Genomic DNA, 17,778 nt, shown 5'->3' on the forward strand with positions numbered 1-17,778 from the left:
GCGTCTTTTTATGCTCCGGTTTTTAAAACAGCGGCGGAAAAAGACGCCCCGTATGAACTAAATGCTGTTTTCTCCATTAATTTCAATGGGCAGATGTTTGTAGGCTTCAGCTTCTGTTTTTTCAGGCGTTTTTCGAGGCGTAAACGCCCCGATATACGTCTGAAAACACTGCGTGTGAACATACCCTAACACATAAAAAACTTTGGACACCCCAGCAACGCACCTGGGTAGTGTGTGTGTGTGTGTGTATATATATATAGCCGTCACTTCAGCGCGAACCCGCTCGTTTAACCTGTTAAATGCCACAGTAAATAGCAACTACATACCCTAAGGGTATGTGCACACGCAGAGTCAAAAACTTCTCAAAATACGGAGCTGTTTTCAAGGGAAAACAGCCCCTGATTTTCAGATGTTTTTTGAGCAACTCGCGTTTTTCGCGGTTGTCCGAAGGAAGAGTGGAGAGGCATCAATACAAGTTGCTTGCGGTCCAGTGTGAAGTTTCCACAGTCAGTGATGGTTTGGGGAGCCATGTCATCTACTGGTGTTGGTCCATTGTGTTATATTAAGTCCAGAGTGAGCGCAGCCGTCTACCAGGAAATTTTAGAGCACTTCATGCTTCCCTCAGCTGACAAGCTTTATGGAGATGCTGATTTCATTTTCCAGCAGGACTTGGCACCTGCCCACACTGCCAAAAGTGCCAATTCCTGGTTTATTAACCATAGTATCCATGTGTTTGATTGGCCAGCAAATTCGTCTGACCTAAACTCTATAGAGAAGCTATAGGGTATTGTCAAGAGAAAGATGAGAGACACCAGACCCAACAATGCAGACGAGCTGAAGGCCGCTATCAAAGCAACCTGTGCTTCCATAACACCTCAGCAGTGCCACAGGCTGATCGCCTCCATGCCACGCCGCATTGATGCAGTAATTCTTGCAAAAGGAGTACCGACCAAGTATTGACAGCATATACTGTACATACTTTTCAGTAGGCCAACACCTCGGTATTATAAATCATTTTTAAATTGGTCTTATTTAATATTATGATTTTCTGAGACACAAAATTTTGGGTTTTCATTAACTGTTACCATAATCATCAACATTAGAATAAAAAAATGCTGGAATAGATAGATCACTCTGTGTGTAATGAATCTATATAATATATGAGTTTCACTTTTTGAATTGAATTACTGAAATAAATTAACTTTTTGATGATATTCTAATTAATCGAGAAGGACTAGTGTATATAATCATGAGTTGTTTTATTTCCATTGCATTTGCTCACGGCATAAGATTGTTATCTGTATCTAATTATATATCATCGAGAAATGCTCTGTCATATCCTTTTCGAAAATAAATGCATCTGTCAATATAAAACATCAGAGGAGTATGTTGGAAACATAAAATAATTTATTCCAAAAAATTTAAGAAGGGTTTATACAATACAGTACATGAAAATCATTGCAGGGTAGAGAGACCCTTGCATTTGTGTATATAGCCATACTGTGTACATAGCCATAGGGGTATGAATGGCAGATTAATAGATTATTTTCTCTTTTTGGAAAATCCGTTAGGATGAGTTCCCACTTTACTATCCCTTAGGCCAGGGATTTGAGTACTAACCCATATCAACCATTTTTTTAAAGCACAGATATTTTTGTTAGATTTATTTTAAGCATATTACAACAGTCACAGAACAACTCCAAAAAATGCCTTTTTAACTTGGTTCTATTTTATGTTGATTGAAGACTGAAGCTCTGCCATCCGACAGCTCTACAATCTGGGATTCATAAAAAAATTTGGAGCAGTCTTTTCTGAATCCCATAGTTTGACATTGTTATGATTAAACTGAAATAGCCACTTTTTTGTTGCTGTCAATTGTCTCGTCTAGGAAAATTAGATGAGTCCCAGAGAATTTTGCCCGCAGTCTCTGTTATATTTATGGGATCTTTATAATATTTGTATTTTTTAAAAAGTTGTCAATTTTCCTAGCGTGACACTACGTAACAGAATATATTTAGCAGCAAATAGAAACCAGCTGGTCCTGGTTGTCTGCCTAGGCTAGTAGACAATATAGACAATATTTATTTGCAAACACCAGCCAGTACTAAATGCATGACAGGTTTGTAACACAAAAAAATGGACCCTTAAATGGTCAATGGATGAAACCAGCTACATGTACAAATATCAGAAGTATAGGAGTAAAAAAGAACGGCAAGGCATGGCACGCTGCATATATGTATGTGTATGTGCCAGTAACTTAATGCTGTGAAACTGGATTCCAACATTCAATTACCATCTCCCTGTTGTGTCTACATGTTCTATGGATGGTACAGATGGTCCTTCAGTACAGTATTTCGTACCAGGGTATTAGACCTGATTCACACAAGCATTTGGAAACAAGGTGAAAATATAGTGCTAAATCTGAACACAAAATGTGGATTGTCTTGTCGCATTTTGCACTGTATTTATGTTGGTATTTAGCTCTTTAAAGTGAATCAGCGAATCTCCACCTTTCAGCACCATTTAATTTTTAGCTTTCTTTCTGTCCTGATTCATTTCTTAATATATCTTTATAGCAGACAGGGTTCTGGTTTTCTGATACAGAACTCCAAATCTCCTACATAGAAAAAGGCTCTTTTCACACTTTCCTTTCCACCAGGCATCAGTTGCTTTTTGAGGGTCAGAATAGTCAACGGAGAGAAAAATGGATCCGTTATAATGGATCATGACCGATCACAACAGATCCGTCATATGTGTCGACTTCTGTAAAAATGGAAATCATGACACAAGTGTGAACAGAGCCTTAAATTATTACATTCTGACTGCTTACTGAGCTTACTCTGTACTGTTTTATTGTTGAGTTCAATGTACAAACATTATGCAGTAGGTGTGTGTACATTTGGTGTGTAAGTCCAGGCCACGCAGCGGAGATACATGTCCATAGACCCTTATAGACCTGACGGATAGCAAGAGTGTCATTTTAGCATCTGCAGCGCAAATATTCCTTGGTATGCAGTTGGCCAATGGAAAAAAATAACCGCAAAGTATACATTTTTTATTGCCGCAAATTTCGGCATTCAGATGCTGCGGTATTGCCTCAGATACTCAGTGCGGAAACCGCACTGCAAATCCGCATCAATTTACAGTACAATAAATGTGGATAGAGATTCCAGAACTCCATCAACATGTATTGGAAAAAATATGTGCGGGATTACGGGCATTCTGCATATTTTCAATTCGCAGTATTTCAATGCTTTTATAGATTTTCATCAGAGTGATTTTCTGCCATGCATAGGATAAAATTTGCAACGAATTTGCAGCGAAATCCGCAGTGGAAATAATTCACCATGTCTGATCTCACCCTAAGATTTACCTTCCCTGGAAAAAAGGATGCAGCCCAAACTGTGAAGAACCCTAGATCACTATTTTGCCAGTGTGGTTCTGGCAGGACAGACATTTCAGTTGACTGTCTATAAGGCCTTATTCACACGAACATGTTAAACGTCCGTGTGACGGCCATTGAAACAACGGCCGTCACATGGACCTATATAATTCAATACGGCCATTCACACGGCCATTGTTTCAACGGACCGAGTGAAGGGTCCGTGAGAAAATAGAACATGTCCTATTTTTTCACGCTTCACGCATCCCTCCATAGACTCTTGACTTTGGGGGATGCGTGATATCCCGTCCCGCAGTGCAGAGCACGGATGCACCTCGGACGTGAAAAACGCCCGTTTGTCATGTCCGAGATGTGCAACGCCTGTCTGAATCTAGCCTAAAGGTCGCATCCTCTAATGCTAATTGTAAAGTTTGTCTATTGATGCTTGATTTTTATGCACCTGTTCGCAATGGGTGTGACTAAAATTGCTTGACCCACTATTTAGTCCATATACTTTGGGTACATATTGGGCAGCTTTTCTGGTAGTATAGTTTATGCTGCAGGTGCCTTCCAGTAAATGAACCTTCATATCTCTTACAGTAAGTGAACAACCACATGAAACGTGCAGCAGGTGGTCCTTGTTCCCAGAAACATAATATAATCTGGAAACTATTTCACCTGCCTGTGGTTCTGTTGTGGTTATACTTTTAGTGTCTTTTTTTTTCTTAAGCATGGAGATTATATCTAATCTACAGGTATTAGTTACGGGAATCAGTTTTACATGCTACTACTACAATTGGAATAGCAATGTGCAAGGCACTAACATAAACGACACATTTTTCTTTTTGCAGACATCACAGTTGGTGGAAAACGAGTTTTCTTTTTAGTATTAATAATATTATAATTAAATCTCATATTAAGGCTTTTTAACGCAAGCCACTGCACTCTAAAGGATCTGTAGTTCAACAGATACCAATGGTGCTTGACGAAACGCCATTGACTGACGTTTGCTAGGGATGCTCCGAATGTGAACGGAGCCCAACATAGCCAGATAAATAGAACATCCACCATGTTATATTAACATCTCACCCCCACCCTCCTACCCAACATCAAGTGTCCAAGGGGCAAAAACTACTGCTGATTACATAACACGGCTTCATATTTGTCTGTGTTAGGCACTAAATTGATGGCCAGCATCAGACATTTCTTCCTTCTTTCCAACAATGCAGGTGTGCAGTTCCTATTTTTTAGGGCATGTACCTCCTAAACAGGGTAATATTGATTTTTAACTTAAAAGAACCCTCTAGGCAAAACTGATACTGTATAATGTCTTGTGAGGGTATGTTCACACGCTAGCTGGCTTTTACGTCTGAAAAGACAGACTGTTTTCAGGAGAAAACAGCTGGGTAGTTTCAGACGTAGCTCCTCCTCGTATTATGCGAGGCGTCTTTGACGCTCGTAAATCTTGAGCTGTGCTTCATTGACTTCAATGAAGAACGGCTCAAATTACGTTGCAAAGAAGTGTCCTGCACTTCTTTGCCGAGGCAGGCAATTTACGCGTCGTCGTTTGACAGCTGTCAAACGACGATGCGTAAATGACAGGTCGTCGGCACAGTACGTCGGGAAACCCATTCAATTGCCGATGTATTGTAGCCCTATTTTCAGACGTAAAACGAGGCATAATACGCCTCGTCTACGTCTGAAAATTGGTCGTGTGAACCCAGCCTGAATGGGCGGTGCATGACACAGGGATTCGAAAAACACCAAAGAGAGAATCCCTATGTCATACACTGGCCCCTCATGTATAAAACAGTGTATCAGTTATGTCTTTAGTGTTCTTTTACGTTTTTGCATAGTACAGTATATACAAATTACATACAATATAGACAATTTATGCCCAAAACCTTGTACTTACAAGCACAATGAGAGAGGGCCCTACTTACAGACTATGAGAATACACGTGAATACTTGATGCCTGGAATGGACATCTAAACCATTTTATTGAGCAGACTACAAGGGATTGTAAGAGTTTTTCTTTTGCACATTTTTGAATTTGTGTCTTAATTTATTAAATATAAGAAGGAAACTCTGGCAGACAGTCCTGTTTGTCTCCTCCTATAGATAGTTCATATTGTCTGGACAAAAAGAGATTATGCGGCAAGCCCTTCAGCCACTCTACCATTAATTTAATTCAGTCTGGTAAAGGGGGTGTATAATGATCTCTTATACATGAATGCAGGAAATCAGACTAATTGACAGAAATAGGGAACTGCTTTCTTTCAAAATAGTAGCTTTTTTTTTTTTTTCATTTTGAAATGAGAAAAACTGCCTATAGCTCTATAACTATGTATGACTGTTCATTAGCTAGATCTGTATACCTACTTGTTAAAGAAGCACTCCAGCAATTTTTATTTTTTGCCTATATAGTGCAGCATAGGCTATTACTAAAGAATACTGTAGAGGATCTTGTGTATGGCTTGTTATCTATACCTATTTTAGTTGGTGTGCCATTTATTGGTTGTCTGTCATCTTGGTTCCTTTTTCCCCTCTGAAATGGTTCCCCAAATGCAGCTTATATTTCCCAGAGGGGGAAGAGTCTTATCACTGCACTTGCTCTGCTCTGAGTCCTATATAAGTGCAGCAGGTGATAAATCAGTGACATAGAACGGCTGTCCCCTAACTGCAGAGTCTCAGTGTATTCCTATGTAGCTTTAGCCTGTCTCCTCTGCATTCTGCTTGTAATAGGTTTCTCCATGTGTTTTACACGGGTGGCAGTGAAGAGCTGCATCTCATAGAAATACACTGCAATTTCTGCACACAGCACTCACAGATAGTATAGACAGGCAGTGTGAGTCAGGGGAGTTTTATACCTCTGCAGCTAATCATTGTATGGACTCATCTGTTAAATCCCTTAGATAGGGCAGAAATGATAACTTCAGCAGTATTATATGCATAGGGGAAGAGAAAAAGGAGGGTGGAGCTGGGTGAAGGGGGGAGGAGTCTCAGAGCTGCCAGGAGGGATTTGCCTGGTAATGATGTAATCCTTTAGTTCACATTGAGGCTGGGTTCACACGACCTATTTTCAGACGTAAACGAGGCGTATTATGCCTTGTTTTACGCCTGAAAATAGGGCTACAATACGTCGGCAAACATCTGCCCATTCATTTGAATGGGTTTGCCGACGTACTGTGCCGACGACCTGTAATTACGCGTCGTCGTTTGACAGCTGTCAAACGATGACGCGTAAATTGACTGCTTCGGCAAAGAAGTGCAGGTCACTTCTTTGCAACGTAATTTGAGCCGTTCTTCATTGAACTCAATGAAGAGCAGCTCAAGATTTACGAGCGTCAAAGACGCCTCGCATAATGCGAGGAGGAGCTTTTACGTCTGAAACTACCCAGCTGTTTTCTCCTGAAAACAGTCTGTCATTTCAGCCGTAAATGACAGCTAGCGTGTGCACATACCCTAAGTCATACACAGGAGAAAATGACCTCCTGTCTACACCTGAGAGAATAATCTATTTTGGTGGTCAGACTGAGATCACATAAAATAGCTGCCCAAAATGAAAGGGCTCAAAATACATGGATGCAACTGAGCTGGGAAGAAACAAATGACACTGCTAGAATATTGCTAGTGAGTTAGCATCATATATATATATATATATATATATATATATATATATATATATATATATATATATATATATATATATATATATATAAAACATTTGGCAGAGTGCTTCTTTAATTCAGATACCTAATCATGTGGCTGCAACTCATTGCATAAAAACATGATCAAGAGGCTTAGCTGTGGATTGTTAGTGCCAGGAGGGTGATGTCAGTGTCTAATAGAAATTACCAGTCAATGTTAACACTATGAATTCTATAAAATGCCACAGCACTTTAGAGTAAACATAGTTTAATAGAATCAGGGCACTTGTCAATACATTTTTTTTTTTTTTTTTTTTGCCTTAGAATATTTGTGTATTGCAACACCATTAAGGACCTGAAGCATATATGAGGAGAAAAATTTTCAGTATGTGCCATGTTCATAATTGTCACAATTTCTGACCTTTTTTGAAATACCGGACAGTCATTAATTACAGTATTATTAATAAATGTGGCCCAATGTTTTAAAACTGTATAAAACCAAACATTGTCACTTTTCTGAGATTGTGTGCCTTATAGGGGTTGTATGGGGTAATATATATATTAGGTTGGGGCTAATAGCTAGAGTATAAAAAACTATTTTCCATTTTTAGTCCTGTTTCACTCCTGGGTGTATTTGTTACTGGTGTACAGAATTATGTGGGTTACTTACAGATACTGACTACAAACAGTCTCTTCTGTAGTCAGGTTCAGTAGATGCTTCCCTTAGCCTGCCCAGCACACAGACTCAAGCAATTCATCCTGCTACTGCATTGTCTCGCAGATGTCACACAGCAGGATGCAGTGACTGAGTAGAGCCAACTCAATAGCAGAGAAAATGAGAACTGAAGGGACATTACAGCAGGCTGTGTCAGTATAAGAGAGAACCATTTCACACAGCAGGGGCAGATAGAGAGTGTGGAGCATGTGCCACAATACAGTTTGCTGTGATGAGACAGTGATCACACAGCAGAAGAGGGGAGTGTTTGTGGCATGTAAGGGTATGTGCACACACACTAATTACGTCCGTAATTGACGGACGTATTTCGGCCGCAAGTCCCGGCCCGAACACAGTGCAGGGAGCCGGGCTCCTAGCATCATACTTATGTACGATGCTAGGAGTCCCTGCCTCGCTGCAGGACAACTGTCCCGTACTGTAATCATGTTTTCAGTACAGGACAGTTGTCTTGCAGCGAGGCAGGGACTCCTAGCATCGTACATAAGTATGATGCTAGGAGCCCGGCTCCCTGCACTGTGTTCGGTCCGGGACTTGCGGCCGAAATACGTCCGTCAATTACGGACGTAATTAGTGTGTGTGCACATACCCTAACACTGATAGGGAAGGCCCTGTGGGCTCCTAAAAATGTAGAGGTCAGAGCAACATGACAAAAATCAAGATTGCATAAAAAAAAAAAAACTACTACTACAATATTCACACATCTTTATTGCAAAGCCAGAAGTGGTTTCATAAGGAATGAGAAATATGATCCACTTCTAGCTTTGGCACAAAAATATGCAACAGTTAGAGGAAATTGATGGCCTATCCAATACCTCCCAACTTTTGAATTCGGAAAAGAGGGCCATTTTAAGCCACGCCCCGTAACCACGCCCAATATTCCGCATAAACACATCAAATCACGGCCAGATCCTTCTTCAAATAACAAGCACACATTCTCACTGCGGATCCTTGGACTGTCTCGATATCACAGATATTATATTTCAGGTTATATCGTCTTTGTGTTACTTTTCCTATCTTGGGTATAACATTTGCTCATCACGGCAGCAGCTGCAGGACAAACCAAAAGGCTGAGAACAATTAAATTCAAGAGGGAGACCCTGTGGTGGATGGCTTTTCAATTGACAGGTAGCAGGGTTACATGATGGGGATTTTTTTTTTTCAGTTGTGTAACTCTGCTACCGGTCAATGGAAAAATCATCCACATGATCTCCCTTGTACATCGCTCCACACACAGCCCCCCTGTAGATAGCTCCACACACAGCCCCCCTGTAGATAGCTCCACACACAGCCTCTGTAGATAGCTCCACACACAGGCCCCCTGTAGATAGCGCCACACACAGCCCCCCTGTATATAGTGCCACACACAGCCCCCCTGTAGATAGCGCCACACACAGCCCCCCCTGTAGATAGCTCCACACACAGCCCCCCTGTAGATAGCTCCATACACAGCCCCCCTGTAGATAGCTCCACACACAGCCTCTGTAGATAGCTCCACACACAGGCCCCCTGTAGATAGCGCCACACACAGCCCCCCTGTATATAGTGCCACACACAGCCCCCCTGTAGATAGCGCCACACACAGCCCCCCCTGTAGATAGCGCCACACACAGCCCCCCCTGTAGATAGCACCACACACAGCACCCCCTGTAGATAGCACCACACACAGCCCCCCTGTAGATAGCGCAACACACAGCCCCCTCTATAGATATCTCCACACACAACCCCCTGTAGATAGCGCCACACACAGCCCCCTGTAGATAGCGCCACACACAGCCCCCTGTAGATAGCAGCACACACATCCCCCCTGTAGATAGCTCCACACTCAGCCCCCTGTAGATAGCTCCACACACAGCCCCCCTGTAGATAGCTCCACACACAGCCCCCCTGTAGAAAGCTCCACACATAGCCCCCCTGTAGACTGCTCCACACACAGCCCCCTGTAGATAGTGCCACACACAGCCCCATGTAGATAGCACCACCACACACATCCCCCTGTAGATAGCTCCACACACAGCCCCCTGTAGATAGCTCCACACGCAGCCACCTGTAGATAGCTCCACACACAGCCCCCCTGTAGATAGCTCCACACACAGCCCCCTGTAGATAGCTCCACACACACACAGCCCCCACTGTAGATAGCTCCACACACAGCTCCCCTGTAGATAGCTCTAGACACAGCCCCCCTGTAGATAGCTCCACACATAGCCCCCCTGTAGATAGCTCCACACACAGCGCCCCCTGTAGATAGCTCCACAAACAGCCCCCTCTGTAGATAGCTCCACACACAGCCCCCTGTAGATAGCTCCACACACAGCCCCCTGTAGATAGCGCCACACACAGCCTCCCTGTAGATAGCGCCAGACATAGCCCCCCTTTTGTACATAGCGCCACACAACCCCCTACCCCTAGTACATAGTGCCACACAACCCCCCTCCCCCTTGTACATAGTGCCACTCAACCCCCCTCCCCCTTGTACATAGTGCCACACAAATCCCCTCCCCCCTTGTACATAGTGCCACTCAACCCCCCTCCCCCTTGTACATAGTGCCACACAAATCCCCTCCCCCCTTGTACATAGTGCCACAAAACCCCCATCCCCCTTGTACATAGTGCCACACAACCCCCCTCCCCCTTGTACATAGTGCCACTCAACCCCCCTCCCCCTTGTACATAGTGCCACACAAATCCCCTCCCCCCTTGTACATAGTGCCACAAAACCCCCATCCCCCTTGTACATAGTGCCACACAACCCCCCTCCCCCTTGTACATAGTGCCACACAACCCCCTTATACTTTGTGCCACAATGCCGCCAGAGCGGAGAGTGGTAGAGGTAGCCGGCCCTACTGCTGCCACTCTCCGCTCTGCTTTGATGTCACTCACCATCAGAAGAAAGCAGGAGTCTTGCAGCGGTGTTCTCACTGGTGTCGATGCCGGCCCGGGAGTGGACCAGTCCAGTCACCTGACCGGTGACAGGTTGGGAGGTATGCCCGCTTGTAGCTTTCCCCATGATAATTAAGCACAGGAAAGCTACAAGCGTGGCTGTGACTAGTGAGTCGGACACTCAATCCACCCCCCCCCACCTGCCCGGTTTCTGGACATGAGGTCAGGACCAGGTGACTCACACGTTACTGGTCCTGGCACCGACCCAATGACGGTCTGTGTGTCTGTGACTGAGGTCACCCCAGTCAGAGACAATTGGCACCCCTGCTCCCCGGACACAACACTACTTTAAGCGCTGTGCTCGGGGAAGCCATTGACCGTACTGTCCATGTATGGACAGTGACGTCAGTGGCTAATCCTCGAGCGGAATCCCCGTTGCCAACTCTGGCCGGGGATTCCGCTCATAAATGGACAGTAACGTCAAGGGCTTCCCCGGGCACATCGCTTAAAGTAGCACTGTGCCCGAGGAGCCCTCGGCGAGCGGAGGAGCTCCCTCTGCTCCTCCGCTATGAACTAATTCTGAAGCAGGGAGCCCGGAATCCGGGACTGTCCCGCTGAATCCGGGACGATTGGGAGGTATGCCTATCCTCAGGATAGGCCATCAATATCTGATCAGTGGGGGTTCGACTCTCGGCACCCTTGCCAGTCAGCTGTTTTGAAGGGGCTACAACGCTGCTTTCCTTTCCCCCAATACCTGTACACGATGTGAATCGCCATCTCACCTCTCCTCCTGTTTAAGTGAATTTGAGAAGGTTGTAATACTGTGAACCACCGCTACAAGTGTGTCAGCGATTCACAGTACAAGCAGTAACAGGAATGAAGAGGAAGAAGTGCTCGCATGAGTGCTGCGGCCCCTTCAAAACAGCTGAGGTGCAGAGAATCGGAACCCTACCGATCAATTTTTTCTAACTCGAAAACCCCTTTAAGGTCTAGCTACACTATAACCTGTCCAAAAATAAATATTTTGAGTATAAAACTGAACCTTCACTTTAAGGGTATGTTCACACACAGTAGCAAAATACGTCTGAAATTATTGATTTTCAGACGTTTTTTTAACAACTCACGTTTTTCGCGGCGTATTTTACGGACGTTATTGGAGCTGTTTTTCAATGGAGTCAATGAAAAACGGCTCCAAAAACGTCCCAAGAAGGGACATGCACTTCTTTGACGCGGGCGTCTTTTTACGCGCCATCTTTTGACAGCGACGTGTAAAATAACACCTCGTGGGAACAGAACATCGTAAAACCCATTGAAAGCAATGGGCAGATGTTTGTAGGCGTAATGGAGCCGTTATTTCAGGCGTAATTCGAGGTGTAAAACGCCCGAATTACATCTGAAAATAGTGCGTGTGAACATACCCTAACAATGAGATTGCTGTTAAAAGTCTGGTTTACCGTTGCACCATTTTGCTGATCTTTTACGACAGTCCTTTTCCTGTATTCAAACAATATGACATGATATTAATATTATATAGTTTTCTCAATTCATAGAGATCTATACATTTTGTTCTTCAATGGATATTTTTAGGTAATTACTTATTGTTATTTTATTTAGGCTCCACTTTAAAGTGCACTTTTATCCTGGGCATACAGCTCATTACATCTGGTTTCTGTGTTGCGCTGCCTCCCTATTCACATGACCGTGCACGCTCCCACACTGACTGATAACTTTAATGCACTTGTAATGAATCGGTATTTCAGAGCGGGAACAACATAATGGAAATGGGTTTGCTCAGTACAGGTCTGTGGATTAACCTGTAATTTATAGATTAACAATATGGTGGATCTTGTGAACATGCAGCCCGGCCAGAAACAGAGTTATATCCCGTGACTACACTAAGACAAACAAAAGCCAGCTGACTTTAAGCTTCTCATGCATCTCTGTTTTCACTATGACATTGTATGTATTACTTCGCTCTGTGTTTATGTGGATTTCTCTTGATGCTACAACTTATTTTTCCTATACCAGTGTGGTTGTAACCCTCTATAGTATATGCCAGCAATATATACATAAAAGTACTGATACTATAAAGTCTACCCTAAAATACCGAAACCTGGATCTGCATTCCCTATTATCAGATTACATAGAACGAGTTTATGACCTGGGATCCCTACCTATAATCTGCATAGTCCTTGTAAATCCAATATACTAAAGGCCCTTTTACAACAGCCAGATATCGGGCAAACGAGCGTCCACAGAACGATCAGCCAATGAACAAGGAAATGCTGATCGTATCGTTTTAAATGCAGAAAATATTATCGTTGTCGGCAGCGCATCTCCCTGTGTAAACGGAGACGTGCTGCCGACATGATAGAAATGTATGGGGAAGAGGGATCGAAGTAACAAGCAACCGGCCCCATACATAGCTTCTTGTGAAAGGAGCAAATGAGCGCCGATCAACGAGCTGTTTTATTGATAGGCGCTCGTTTACACGGCCCACGTCGAGCCAGGTAATATCACCTTAACCTACACAAATCTGTGATATGAGTAGAAATGGTATAGTCATTTACTTAGCACCACCTCAGACATCAGGGAGTCCTCACTCATGGATCTGCTCTGCTGTAACGTGGACTTGTGGTCACCCTCTTTAACAATTTAGGGTGTGTAGACCAATCTGTGGTGTTTCAGTTGTTCTTTGGAGAGACTTCATTTTAACCCAGCGTCCCACTCCAACGGGTTTCACACTCACCAAATCCACCTCCAAATCCATGGCAAAATCAGTGGTTCGTCCAAGGGTGAATGTTTATTTCAATGGTGAAAGGGGAATTTCTCTCGCAATAACAAACAATCAGACATATTGAAATTCAACATACCGGATCCCTCTTTTCCCCGACTTTTCAGCTGCTGCTGGAAAGTCGTAGGTTGATCCTTAAGGTTTGGCTGACTTTTAACCTATGGTAATGGTCGGCTCACTGCAACACTGAAAAGGACGTAGCATAGAAATTGTATTGCTCTGAAGGTTTTCATTTGGGAAAAAAATGGAAATTCCATAGTTGGGTAAAATATAATATTAAATGAATTGTTCAGAATTAGAAAAATTTGTATTTTTTTCAAAAAATTAGCGCCAATGTTGTTCATTGCAGCTTAACACCATTTACTTAAATTGAGATACATTGCAATACCAGATACAGCTTATAGACAAAAGTGGTGCTATTTCTGGAATAAAAGCAGATCCTTTTTACCAATCCTGTTTGGTCCGTCAGTTTTGTGGGCCTGTTGGTCCCCAGTTTCAGGTGTATATGATCCAGGTGACACTTGGGGCACTTAGTATTGTAGTACATTGATAGATTTGACATGAGACAATGGCTTCACATACACTACTAACTTTTTTCTATTCATATGAGAAAGTAAAAGAGCGGATTGTGATGTACTTTTGTGTGTACATTTTTCTATATGTATAATATACTAATATATACAAACACACACAAAATGTTCTCAATGGACTCCCCTGCAAGACAAGGATTATAAGTGAAACCAATATTAACAGATCAGCATAACAAACCAAGAGCAGGTTTTTTCTGTTTGGCTTCGAGCGTGGCTCTGTCTGTGGAATACAGCTGACTTTTCCTTTGATTCTGAAGGAAGGAAACAAGTTTGTTTTCATACAGTCTAGAGCAAAAGCTGAAGTGAGAACGTCAGCAACACGAAACAGACAGTGGTGGATCTGTGTGATAATTCTAGAGAGGGAGAAAGCCGTTATATACCAATGGTACTGTTTAATTCTTCACAGTGCAAGGTATTAACCGGCATTCAAGTTATAGGGTACAATTTAGCCGCAACAGCTATCACTACAGATTAAAGGGGTTGTCTGGTTAAGAATAATTTAAATACCCTTTTTGGTTATTCTGAGTCAAAAACAGACTCCAAAGCGGATTCAAAGAGAGACTCTTTCTCTGGAGTACCCGACACCAATGCATGAAATGGACATCCCATTGATTTCAATGGGCACCATGCAATGCCTAATTTTCCCAGTGGTGGCACTGCAGGGGAATTGAACAATCGTTGTCAAGTACACCTACAGATACAGCTGATCGCTGGGTGTCCCAGCAGCAAATCCCCCCCCCCACCCCCAGAGATAACAATATTTTTGGAAGACCCTTATAACACAAATAAATTGTAAAAGGCAGACAACCTCTTTTTAGGGTCGGGTTCAGACTGCCGTCATAGATGGCCATAATAAGTCTGTATTAGGGTATGTTCACACGGCCTATTTACGGACGTAAATCGGGCTCTTTTGCCCCGAATTACGCCCGAAAATAGCGCCTCAATAGCGCTGACAAACATCTGCCCATTGAAAGCAATGGGCAGACGTTTGTCTGTTCACACGAGGCGTATATTTACGCGCCGCTGTCAAATGACGGCGCGTAAATAGACGCCCGCGTCAAAGAAGTGACCTGTCACTTCTTTGGCCGTAATTGGAGCCGTTATTCATTGACTCCAATGAATAGCAGCGCTAATTACGCCCGTAATGGACGCGGCGTTCAAGCGCCTGCACATGCCGGTACGGCTGAAATTACGGGGATGTTTTCAGGCTGAAACATCCCCGTAATTTCAGCCGTAACGGACGCTGTCGTGTGAACATACCCTTAGGGTCACAAGAACCAGATCCAGATACATTTTGCAGCACAGAATAGTCAACCTGATCACAAGTGCCTGGATATGCATATATTTTTGCCACAGAGTATCCATATTGGGATCATATAAGCCCATAAAACACTATCTAAATGTATATGAATATTTCTTGACAGAGGATTATTGAAATGTGATCTGTTCTCACCATTTTCCTTTTGGGTTGTAGAGTACAGTGGTAGTGATGTTGGCCAACTAAGAAGACGATCTCTCTGAAACGGGTTCTCCAGCTCACTATCGGATTGATATCTCTATAGACACTCAAGATCTTATGAACAATTTATGCAATAAGATCCAGAAATATTTTTTGCCTATAGCAACACACTCCTACTAGTCACCAAATATTCTTACACGTTATATAAAGTATACCCTCAGTATAAGTCACAAGACTACTTCCAGTAGCTGGCCAATTGCTATTATTGTGCCTTGAGACCTGAATTTTTATGACATGTTCCCACATCATGTAATTGCCTTTATTAGATGTTCAAACAACATTCCCAGACTATCCCTTTACCACTATAAAGCTATATAAATATATATTTTAATAAATGCTTTTATTGCAGCTATTATTAAGTGAAACACTGATCCTTCTTAGTTTAATGGGAAGCAAGTCTATTTCTGCTCATGCCTGGTGAATCATGCATGGAGTAAAGAAAAAAACACAAAGCAGCAGGGGGAAACTTATTGCGTTTTCTTCCATTACTTGAGTGATTTCCTTCCAAGTCTACATGACACTTTGAACTCTGCAATTCTCATGAAGTCAGGCAATGAGAAGCAAAGTAAATAATGGGCACCACCTTTTGGTAAACCTCTAGAGGATATGTAACCTATGTGCAGCCATTTTTAAACTGAGCCACTAAGAGGCCAAATATTATAGTAGGTGCCAGGAACAAAACAGGTTGTTCCCTTTTATAATATTGTGATCTTATCTCATCAAGGGACATTATAGGTGCAAAGTCGCTATTCTGTGTGGTCAATGCCCAGAAAGACCTGGTCAATCTGAAACGTTGCTTGACGCTATGAGGTTTTGATAGATTTTTTTTTGTTGTTCGCGTGTATTTTGGTTCATTCACGAACACAGAGCCAATGAGACAATTGACAACCGTGTGTATTCATGGCAATATTTCCATATAGAGTCCATATTACTCAATATATAGTATACAACAGATGTCATATGACAGCCGCGTTGGAGTCGAAAAAAACGGTCTGTACCATGGATTCATGTTCATATGTCATCAGTATTATGGGTCATTGATCATAGAACACTGAAACAAGACGGAGCATAAATGGGGTTCCCACGAGGGACATTTATGACATATCCACAGGATATGTCATAAATGTCAGATAGATGCGGGTCCCACCTCTGGGACCTGCACCTATCTCCAGAACGCGGCCCCTAAACCCCATTCTACCTCTTTGTGTCCCGGCTGATTTCTGACCATGAAGGGGAAAACAGCGTAGCTCGCTGAGCTACGCGGTTTCCGTAGGCCTCATAGAACTGAATGGCAGTTACGGAAACAGCGTATCTCACACCCTACGCTGCTTCCGTAACTGCCATTCACTTCTATGCTGTTTACATAACTCCCGACCTTGTAATCAGGAAGTGGCCGGGAGTCAGCACAGGCACAAAAAGATAGAACAGGATTTAGGGGGTCCCGTTCTAGAGATATATCTGACATTTATGCCATATCCTGTGGATATGTCATAAATGGCCTTTGTGGGACAACCCCTTTAAATAATAAAATACTGACCTGTCCTTGAATGATACTTGTAGGAAAGAAATTGCTATATTTGTCATTATGATGGGGGAGGGGGATTAACTTTTAACCATCAATATAAAATAGTACATTTTTAAAAAAATCCTGTGTTTCAGAATGTATTGCAATAAGCTGGGGAAAAGTATATGATCTTACCTTGCACAACATTAAGAATTCAAGTGATGGCTTTCAGGAATGCATCTACACGTATATCAAAATAATATTTTCCCACAAAGTATAAGGAACTATATATTGTTTTAGTCATGACCAGAGGTGACAAATCTTGCTATCCCACATTACATTAATACAGCTTTATTTAGATAATATAAATAAATGTTTGCCTTAAAAAGGAAACCCTGTCCTTATGCCCTCTAAGGGCATATGTGCACCGTAACTTGTGTAGGTAAAGGGGGGGAGGGGGTCTCCCACCCATTAGCCAAAGCTGAGGACCACTAAGAAAGAGTCACCCACGCTGGTGGACCCAGTTTGGCCATGTATGACGTTTGCCCATTTTTTGGGGGATGGAGAGCCACGAAACATTACAGGACAACTTCTCTGCTCAGAACAGTTGCTCGTTGTTGGTTTTAGGAGTTTGTCACGTGCTGATCAGCAGATCGCTGGGACAAAGAATACATCATGTGTCATATAGATAGCTTGGACTCCTGACGACCAGGACAGTAGTTA

The sequence above is a fragment of the Rhinoderma darwinii genome, chromosome 4 (assembly GCF_050947455.1).
Source record: "Rhinoderma darwinii isolate aRhiDar2 chromosome 4, aRhiDar2.hap1, whole genome shotgun sequence".
NCBI classification, from domain to species: Eukaryota; Metazoa; Chordata; class Amphibia; order Anura; family Rhinodermatidae; genus Rhinoderma; species Rhinoderma darwinii.